Raw genomic sequence first — 10915 nt, forward strand, 5'->3', positions numbered from 1 at the left:
ATGGCTTCTCGGCCTCATGTGCAGGACCTGTTCTTATCAGTTTAATATCTGATACGTCCTCTATCCCAGGACATTATATTAAGATATAATCTTAAAGGCACAGATATTCTTTTAGAAAATGAATGTAGACCTTACCCATTTAAAAGTTTCAGGCTCACTGAAAGTGAATATTTTTTAAAATATTTTTATTGATTTCAGAGAGGAAGGAAGAGGGGGAGAGAGATAGAAACATCAATGATGAGAGGGAATCATTGATTGGCTGCCTCCTGCACGCCCCCTACTGAGGATCAAGCCTACAATCCGGGCATGTGCCCTTGACCAGAATTGAACCCCGGGGCCTTTCAGACTGCAGGCCTATGCTCTATCCACTAAGCCAAACCAGCTAGGGAAGTGTTAAGTATACTTATTTAGATGGTTGTGAGACCAATCTCTAGAACATTTTCATCTTGCAAAACTGAAACTCTTTGCCCACTAAACAACTCCCCATTTCGCCCTTCACCCAGCCCTGGAAACCACCATTCTACTTCTGCTTCCATGAGTTTCACTATTCTAGATACTTCATATTAGTGAAATCATACAGTATTTGTCTTTTTGTGACCGTCTTATTTCACTTAACATCATGTCCACAGGGTTCATTCATGTGTAGCATGTATCAGATACTTCCTTCCTTTTTAAGGCTGAATATATTCCATTGTAAGTATAGACCACATTTTGTTTCTGTTCATCCATCGGTAGGCATTTGGGTTGTTTCCACCTTTGACCATCATCAATAATGCTATGAACACGAGTGTACCAATATCTCGTTGAGATCCTGTATCAATTCTCTTGGGTTTGTAGCTGTGGGGCAGTTCATTTTTCAGCAACAGCTGATCAGAACAGCTGCCGAAAGTGAGACCTTGGAACTCAAAAGGGGTGGGAAGCAGTTGTTTCGTAGATGAGGCTCCTGGGTTTAAGGATTACATAATTACCTCCGCCCAGGTGCCTGCTCGCCATTAGCCAAGACAGCGGCTCTCCATCCCACCTGCACATTAGAATTACCTGGGGAGCTATTCAGTAAATATGGTGCCCAGGCCCCACCTTCAGAGACTCTGATTAATTGGTCTGGGGTGGAGCTGAGACATTGGGATTTTTATAAAATGCTCCCCAGATGATTCTAAAATGCAGCCGGGGGGAGAACCATGGAGCAAAGATCTGTGTGCTGCTTCATTCTAGTCTCAAGTCTTTTCCTGTTCTTCCTGTTCGGACCACAGAATTCTTAAGGCTGCTTAGAAGACATCAGATTGAGCTCTGGATGTCTCTCATGGCTCTGTACCACTTTTAGTCACACTTTCTGTTTTTTATTGATTTTGAGAGAGAGACACACACACACACACATCGGTTTGTTGTTCCACTTAGTTATGCACTCATTGGTTGATTCTTGTATGTGCCCTGACCATGGATTGAACCTGTAACCTTGGGGTATCAGGACGATGCTCTAACCTACTGGGCTAGGGCCTAATCACACTTTCTGAGTCATTCTGTAGACATGGGCTGCCAGTTAGAGTAGGGGCTTATGGGAAGTATATTTATTTAGATGGTTGTGAGACCAATCTCTAGAAAATTTTCATCTCGCAGAACTGAAACTCTCTACCAGTGATGGCGAACCTATGACACGCGTGTCAGAGGTGACACGCGAACTCGTTTTTTTGGTTGATTTTTCTTTGTTAAATGGTATTTAAATATATAAAATAAATATCAAAATGTAAGTCTTTGTTTTACTGTGGTTGCAAATATCAAAAAATTTCTATATGTGACACGGCACCAGAGTTAAGTTAGGGTTTTTCAAAATGCTGACACGCCGAGCTCAAAAGGTTCGCCATCACTGCTCTATACCCACTAAACAACTCCCCATTTCACCCTTCACCCAGCCCTGGAAACCACCATTCTACTTCTGCTTCCATGAGTTTCACTATTCTGGATACCTCATATTAATGAAATCATACAATTGACAAATGGAGATTTAAAAACTAATCCTTTTTAATAAAAATGCAATACCTATAGTAAAATATATTTCATTACACAGATAGATGGGTTTTCACCCATACAAGGTGTTAAGGGTAGAACTGTGCCTCCCCCACCACCAAAAAAATATGTTCAAGTTCTAATCTCCGCTGCCTATGAATGTGACCTTATTCAGAAATAAAGTCTTTGCAAATGTAATCAAGTTAAGATGAAATCATTAGGGTGGGCCTTAATCCAATATGACTGGTATCTTTTTTTAAATTTATTGATTCATTTTATTGTTTATTATTATTTTTTTTAAATATATGTTATTGCTGAAACCGGTTTGGCTCAGTGGATAGAGCGTCAGCCTGCGGACTGAGAGGTCCCGGGTTCGATTCCAGTCAAGGGCATGTACCTGGGTTGCGGGCACATCCTCAGGAGATGTGCAGGAGGCAGCTGATCGATGTTTCTCTCTCATTGATGTTTCTGACTCTATCTCTCTCCCTTCCTCTCTGTGAAAAATCAATAAAATATATTTTTAAAAAAATATATATATATATATATTTTATTGATTCTTCACAGAGAGGAAGGGAGAGGGATAGAGCGTTAGAAACATCAATGAGAGAGAAACATCGATCAGCTGCCTCCTGCACATCTCCTACTGGGGATGTGCCCGCAACCAAGGCACATGCCCTTGACCGGAATCGAACCCGGGACCTTCCAGTCCACAGGCCGACTCTATCCACTGAGCCAAACCGGTCTCGGCTATTGATTGATTTTAGCGGGAGAGGAAGAGAGAGAGAGAAACATTGATTTGTTGTTCCGCTTATTTATGCATTAGTTAATATGTTTTTGTATGTGCCCTGAAAGGGGATCAAACCTGCAACCTTGAGGTATGAGGATGTTACTCTAATCAACTGAGCTCCCCACCCAGGGCATGACTGGTGTTTGTTTTTGGTTTTTTTATAGTAAAGGTGGAAATTTATTGAAGAATAAGTACAGATTCCCACGTGGGGAGAGGGAAAGAGTCCCACTGACTTCCTGTTTCCATGGTTTATAAAGGCTGCAGTTCCTGTGTCCTGACATCCCCTCTGATTGGTCAATATTCCCTTTCGAATTGGTTACTATAGTGGCTCCCGAGGCCCTCCTCCCTCATTGTCCTCCTATTCCTTCTGCGCTTTCTTCCTTCTTTATTTTGTAAATATAGACCTTTTTTGGCTACTTCCAGTTCCCTTGTCTTGTGGAAATGTAACTTCACCAGGCTTCCTTGTGTTATGGAAACGTACCTTCTCCCAGTCTGTAGCCCTGTGTTTTTTTCCTCCGGGACCCCAATTATAAAAATTCCCTAAACCTGCCTATATTCCCCTAAAATTCCTGTTTTAGTCCCCCCCTCCAATTAGGAAACCCCAACTGCCTTTGGGGACAATGGACACTGATCTATCTGGCTGCTTCCTGCTGGCAAAGGGGTTGTAGTTTGGGGGGCAGGCAGGGTGCTTTAAGCCACCCTGTTTGTAGTACATTCAGGATGTCGTTGGAATAGATTAATTCATGGATGAAGAATAATGGATATCAGGTTGTCCTAGCGTTGGAAAAGGGACAAATATAGAAAACGTGGAGGCTGGAATGAATCCTGTAGTATTCTGTTGAAATTAGTTACGAGTATGTCTTAGTTTCCTAGGGTTCATCTGCGGTTCTATGTGATGGACCATTTGTAGCTTTAGGGCTTCGAAATGGGAGGATATGAAACAATAAGAAATGGTTAAAGATGAGTTAAAACAATATAAACCACGGGCTGAGAAGGGGAGCTAGGTAATAGGGGTGGCATTATATCTTTCATTGGTGCCAGTGGTGTCTTTTTTTTTTTTTAATTGATTTCCGAGAGTAGGGATGAAGTATGGTAGCAATCATCTCAGGTAGAAACTATAGTTGTTTGGCTTCTGTACTTATTTGCTTTGTTTAACAATAGAAAAGTTACTTTGATTTTCTGAATTGTATAAATCATCCCATTTGATTGAATGCCTTATTGATTGTAACGTGACTATCCCATTGATTGTGATATTACTGGTTTTAGAAAGCACATTCCTCTATACCTGGGAACCAGGACAGCACAATTATCCCAAGACCTGAGGGTTCCAGATAATGTTTCCCTGTCAACTCAATGGTCCCAAGACCAGGACAGCACAATTACTCTAAGTTGCCTCGATGGTTCTAGATAATGTGTTCCTGGCAACTCAGTGGTCTCAAGACCCGAGGACTCTAGATAATGTGTTCCTGTCAACCCAGCGGTCCCAGATAATGTGTTTCTATCAACTCAGTGATCCGGAGACTCAAAACTGTAATTAACATGCTTAATTCTGCTTCTGTAAACTGCTTTTTGCGAACCAGGTTCCTCATTCCAAACCCTGGGATGTAATCAATACCTTTGTGATTTTTGCCTATATAAACCTGGAGTTGCGACCATCTTATTACTATGAGATTTGGGAAAGCAAAATGGCCCCTCATAGTCCCGGATTGCAATAAATGTGACTCTTTAATTCGACTTCTTGAGGCGTCCTTCTGTGATTCGCGGGGTACATTACAACAGGGAGAGGGAGAGAGAGATAGAAACATCAATGAGGAGAGAGAATCATTGATCGACTGCCTCCTTCACACCCCCTATTGGGGATTGAGCCCGCAACTCAGGGATGTGCCCTCACCAGGAATGGAATTGTGACCTCCTGGTTCATGGGTCAATGCTCAACTATTGAGCAACATTGGCTGGCGATGACTGGTGTGTTTATAAGAAAAGGGAGCCGAAACCGGTTTGGCTCAGTGGATAGAGCGTCGGCCTGCGGACTGAAGGGTCCCGGGTTCGATTCTGGTCAAGGGCATGTGCCTGGGTTGCAGGAACATCCCCGGTGGGAGATGTGCAGGAGGCGGCTGATCGATGTTTCTCTCTCATCAATGTTTCTAGCTCTCTATCTCTTTCCCTTCCTCTCTGTAAAAAATCAATAAAATATATTTAAAAAAAAAAAAAAGAAAAGAAAAGGGAAATTGGGATGCAGACACACAGGGAGAAGGCCATGTGAAAGTGAAGGTACAGACTGGAATGGTAGATCTACAAGGTAAAGCATGCCAAGGCTTTCCAGAAGCTAGGGGAGAGGGGCATGGAATAGATTTTCCCTTCCAGCCCTCCGAAGGAACCAACCTTGCCCACACCTCCATCTTGGACTTCTAGTCTCCAAAACGGTGAGACAACACGGAACTTGTTTTAAGCCACCCTGTTTGTAGTACGTTCAGTATGTCGTTGGAATAGATTGATTCATGGATGAAGAATAATGGATATCAGGTTGTCCTAGCGTTGGAAAAGGGACAAATATAGAAAACGTGGCGGCTGGAATGAATCCTGTGGTATTCTGTTGAAATTAGTTACGAGTATGTCTTAGTTTCCTAGGGCTGAAATAACAAAGTACCAGAAGCAAGGGGGTTTAAAAACAACGTAAATTTATTTTCTGAGGTCTGGGGGCTTAGAGATGAAGGTCTGAGCTCTCCGAAGGCCCTGGGGAAGGAATCACGCCCTGCCTCTTCTAGCTTCTGGTGGTTGCCAACTATCTTGGCATTCCTTGGCTCGTCCATGCATCCCTCCAAACTCAGCCTCTGTTGTCACACCGTGTTCTCCCCATGTGTGCACCTCCTTGTCTTATGACACTAGTCATATCGGATTACGGGCCGGGCCCAGCCTACTTCACTGTGACCTCATCTTAATCTGATTAGTGATCTCTTCAATGCTTCTATTTCCAAGTAAGGTCACATTCTGAGGTTCCAGGAAGGCCATGAATTTGTGGGAAGGAGACACTATTCAACCCAGTACAGGTGCAAGGGTATATTTTAAATATATAATGAGCCCGGCCAGTGTGGCTTAGTGGTTGAGTGTCGACCTATGAACCAGGAGGTTGGTGGGTGGCAGTAAGGAACTGAGTCTGGCTGTGGGTTTATAATTGCTGAAGTTGGGCGATGAGTATATGCAGGCTCACTTTATTGAATTCTCATTTTAAAGTTCTGAATCCAAAGCTGTTGTGATACTTCCTGATCTCAGGGGAAAAGGCCAATGACAAGATCAGATAACCTCTCTGGGCAGGAAAGATGTTTAGAAGTCATGAAATGACCGGCCAGCAGAGGGTTATATTAAATATCTTTTGCATAAGCCTTTGGAAATAAACACTTATGCTGAGTTATTACAGTGAAGTGTACATGGAACATAGAAAAAAAATAATAAAGGAGGTCTAACTATTTTTGAAGAGCTAAAAATAGACCTGAAGCATTAAATGATTAATTAATAGATTGACCTTGAAAGTGACCCTGAAGATCCAGGGCAGGTAGTCACCTGTAATTGGTTAGGGAGTGACCTGAGCCACTTCTCGTCAGTATGCAGTAGTTCATGTGAAATGATCACTCTGGGAAAGATTCCTAAAAATACAGCTCCCTGCTCTCGAAAGTATTTTCTCCTGCACGTCTAGCTCATTAAACATCTAAAAGAGTCCTTTCTCCCTCCCAGGCGCATTCTCCCTCCTTTCCCCCTCCCACCTCCCCCCCCTTCCCTCCAGGCACCTCACCATTACCCTCCTCACTCCCTAGCTCCAAGGGTCCTTCCTTTTTGCCTGTATAACTTGTTTCCTCAGCCCATTTCGTCTATGAGTTACTTCTTCCACCTCTGTTATTTTGTAAGTAAATGTGCTTTAAAAAACAATAAAATAAGTAAGTAAAAATAAACCAATAAAAGTGTCCTTTCTCTCTTCCCCCTTATGCTTTTCTAAAGCTTATAAGGAAAAATGTGATGTAATGGTATAATGCAGTGGTCGACAAACCGCGGCTCGCGAGCCACATGCGGCTCTTTGGCCCCTTGAATGTGGCTCTTCCACAAAATACCACGTGCGGGTGCGCACGTACAGTGCGATTGAAACTTCACGGCCCATGCGCAGAAGTCGGTTTTTGGCCTGGGCGAATCTATTTTGAAAAATTGGCGTTAGAAGAAGTGGGGGGTGTTGGTGGGTCGGGCTACAGGATACGCAGCATGGGGGAGGTACATTGTTTTGAGGTACGGTAGCTGAGGTCGACCCCTTCCAAACCTCCCATCCACACTCGTCTATCTGAAGCAGGTATTCAAGACGAGTGTGGATGGGAGAGTTGGAAGGGGTCGACCTCAGCCAACGTACCTCAATCAGATGGAGGACGTTTTTAGCAAAGGCCAGCTTAGGAGTACCCTAGTTAAGTTAATAACAATGTACCTACCTATATAGTTTAAATTTAAAAAATTTGGCTCTCAAAAGAAATTTCAATCGTTGTACTGTTGATATTTGGCTCTGTTGACTAATGAGTTTGCCGACCACTGGTATAATGTAAAGTTTGGGAGTAGATATGTTTTTAAACTTCTTTATTGGGTTGAAAGTCATGTGACGTAAAATTAACCACTTTAAAATGAACAATTCAGCCCCAGCTGGTTTGGCTCAATGGCAAGAGCGTCAGCCTGGGGACTGAAGGGTCCCAGGTTCGATTCCAGCGAAGGGCACATGCCTGGTTTGCGGGCTCCATCCCCAGTAGGGGGCGTGCAGGAGGCAGCCAGTCAGTGATTCTCTCTCATCATGGACATTTCTCTGTCTCCCTCTCCCTTCCTCTCTGAAACCAATAAAAATATATTTAAAAATAAACAAATAAAAATAAATAAAATAAAATGAACAATTCAGTGGCACTTAGTACACTCACCATGGGCAACCACCACCTCTATCTAGTTCCAGAACATTCCACCCCCAAAGGTGATGATATACATTTGTAGATTCCCAAGAATCTGACCATGACTTTACTATGCACCCAATTCCAAAAGAACTGAAAAAGTTCAGCATTACAGATTAATCTAACTTCATAGAAACTGTTATTTCCATTATTTAAGAACTACCATTAACTTCAGTCATTAGGTGATCATTAAATACCATCGTCATGTTGCAGGGCACTCTATTATTCCAGGTACCTGTTCTCTAGTGCCAATGACAACCCACTCATTACTGTGATGCCCAGAAAACTCCCCTGAAATTTCCTAAACACCCCCGAGGAAGCAGTACTGTCCCCCTTGAGAACCAGTTGATAACCAAAACTCATTTCCCTCAATAATTTCCAGAATGGACTCTAGGGGGCAACATCATCTCCTTAAGAATCAGGTAGCAGGGCCCTAACCGGTTTGGCTCAGTGGATGGAGCGTCGGCCTGCGGACTCAGGGGTCCGGGGTTCAATTCCGGTCAGGGGCATGTACCTTGGTTGCGGCACATCCCCAGTGGGGGGTGTGCAGGAGGCGGCTGGTCGATGTTTCTCTCTCATCGATGTTTCTAGCTCTCTTTCCCTCTCCCTTTCTCTCTGTAAAAAATCAATAAAATATATTAAAAAAAAAATAAAGAATCAGGTAGAAGGATCATCTAGCTTCTAGCCTGAACTTCATCACTCCCTAACTCCCCAGTACAGTGGATCAGCAAGGAGGAAAGGGGAGAGAGTTAATGGGTTGGCAGTCAGCAGGATGCAACACGTCATAATGCTTCTCTTTGGCCAAGGGTCTCCTTTCCATGGGCCGACGCTCTATCCACTGAGCCAAGCTGCCCAGGGCAGCATTTTGACTTTTCTAACAAGACTCCACAGAGCAGATAAATAGATTGGCAAGCTTTTCCCATGTCTTTTGCAATGCTATCTGGAATCAATTTATTGACCACTTCCACACTTAGCTTAGCCTAAAGGCTGAGAGGTGATATCAACCCTTTCTTCCCAATCATTTGTCTGCACCTCTTGGGTCATGATCTGTATCTTTTCTTCAGGATTTGGGAACTGTTGGTGCTGAGCAAAAGAGGTCCTCCAAATCCGATCGTTGCATTTTTCAGCAAAACCTACACAGAATAGACAGCAAATAACCATCAGTAGTCTCGACCTCAACATGAGCTTAACGAAAGTCTAGTGGGAACAGCCATTTTTTAACTCTGGGGTATATTTCATCAAGGGTAAGACCCATGCCATGGAAATTAGACAGTTTTTGCACTGAACATCTTTAGTTATGAGCTTGACTTTTCTAAATGCAATTCCATCATTCTGCAGGTCAGCCAGGCTCACCTCAAAAACACAACCCTTTTTTTTTTAATTAAATCTTTATTGTTCAGATTATTACATTTGTTCTTCTTTTTTCCCCCCATAACTCCCCTCCTCCCAGTTCCCGCCCCACCCTCCGCCCTCACTCCCCACCCACTGTCCTCATCCATAGGTGCACGATTTTTGTCCAGTCTCTTCCCGCATCCCCCTCACCCCTTTCCCCCCCAAGAATAGTCAGTCCATTTCCTTTCTATGCCCCTGATTCTATTATAATCATCAGTTTATTCTGTTCATCAGATTATTTATTCACTTGATTTTTAGATTTACTTGTTGATAGATGTGTATTTGTTGTTCATAGTTTGTATCTTTACCTTTTTCTTCTTCTTCCTCTTCTTAAAGGATACCTTTCAGCATTTCATATAATCCTGGTTTGGTGGTGATGAACTCCTTTAGCTTTTCCTTATCTGTGAAGCTCTTTATCTGACCTTCAGTTCTGAATGATAGCTTTGCTGGATAAATTAATCTTGGTTGTAGGTTCTTGGTATTCATCACTTTGAATATTTCTTGCCATTCCCTTCTGGCCTGCAAAGTTTCTGTTGAGAAATCAGCTGACAGTCATATGGGTACTCCCTTGTAGGTAACTGAGTTTCTTTCTCATGCTGCTTTAAGATTCTCTCTGTCTTTTGCTCTTGGCATTTTAATTATGATGTGTCTTGGTGTGGTCCTTTTTGGATTCCTTTTGTTTGGGGTTCTCTGGGCTACCTGGACCTGTAAGTCTATTTCTTTCACCAGGTGGGGGAAGTTTTCTGTCATTATTTCTTCAAATAGGTTTTCAATATCTTGCTCTCTCTCATCTTCTGGCACCCCTATAATTCTGATGTTGGTATGCTTGAAGCTGTCCCAGAGGCTCCTTACACTATCTTCGTATTTTCGGATTCTTTTTTCATTTTGCTTTTCTGGTTGGGTGTTTTCTGCTTCTTCGCATTTCAAATCTTTGCCTTGATTCTTGCGCTCCTCTGGTCTGCTGTTGGGAGTCTGTATAGTATTCGTTATTTCAGTCTGTGTATGCTTAATTTCTAGTCGGTTCTTTATCATAACATCGAGGGTCTCATTAGATTTCTTGAGGATCTCACTACATTTATCGGCGGCTTCTAGACAGTTCTTAAGAGATCTTAAAAGTGTGGTTCTGAACTCAATATCCTCCATTGACAGTTTTGTCCTGTTTCTTTGTCTCTGCATTTTTTATGCTTTCTTGGTGCACCCCCTAGTGGTCTTTGTGCGCAGTCTTGTTGTAGTTAAGCCTTGATTGTTGTCGGATACCGGGGGTGATATGACCTCCAGGCTAACTGGCTATGAGAGTCCGCTGTGTCTGCAGTGGGAGAGCTTCTGTGCTGGATCTCTAGGGCGGTGCTAATCTAGCGTTTGCCTGAGGCTATCCGGCAAATGGCTCTGTGCAGGGCTTGGGTGGGGCGGGTCTCAGGGGATCAAACAGGGCGGGCGGAGCAAGCAGTTTATGGCTGCTCTCAGTTCCGTCCCTAGGGGCTCTGCCTCACAGAGTCCCAGCATCCGCTGCAAACCTCGGAGAGAAAGCTGCCTTCGAGTTCCGACTGAAGCCAGACAGTCCCGCTTCTCCCGTTTGAGTCTGGGTCCCTAGAGACTCGCCCGGATCTGGAGCTCAGAGTCTGAAACTCCCTCCCGATTGAAAACATCAACCGCGCCCTCCGCCTCCAGCCCGCTTGCGCGCACTCCGCACCTTAGTATTTCACTTCAGCACTGTGCCTCCTCTGAGTCTGGGTATGATATTCTCTTTCCTCCTAGTTGTAGAATTTGCACTCAG

General features: G+C 43.5%; 1 pseudogene; it reads left to right on the top strand.

The window, feature by feature from the left end:
* LOC132217717 (U2 spliceosomal RNA) lies at positions 1-174 on the top strand (annotated as a pseudogene).
* Positions 175-10915: the final 10741 nt, after the last annotated feature.

The sequence above is a fragment of the Myotis daubentonii genome, chromosome 15 (assembly GCF_963259705.1).
Source record: "Myotis daubentonii chromosome 15, mMyoDau2.1, whole genome shotgun sequence".
NCBI classification, from domain to species: domain Eukaryota; kingdom Metazoa; phylum Chordata; class Mammalia; order Chiroptera; family Vespertilionidae; genus Myotis; species Myotis daubentonii.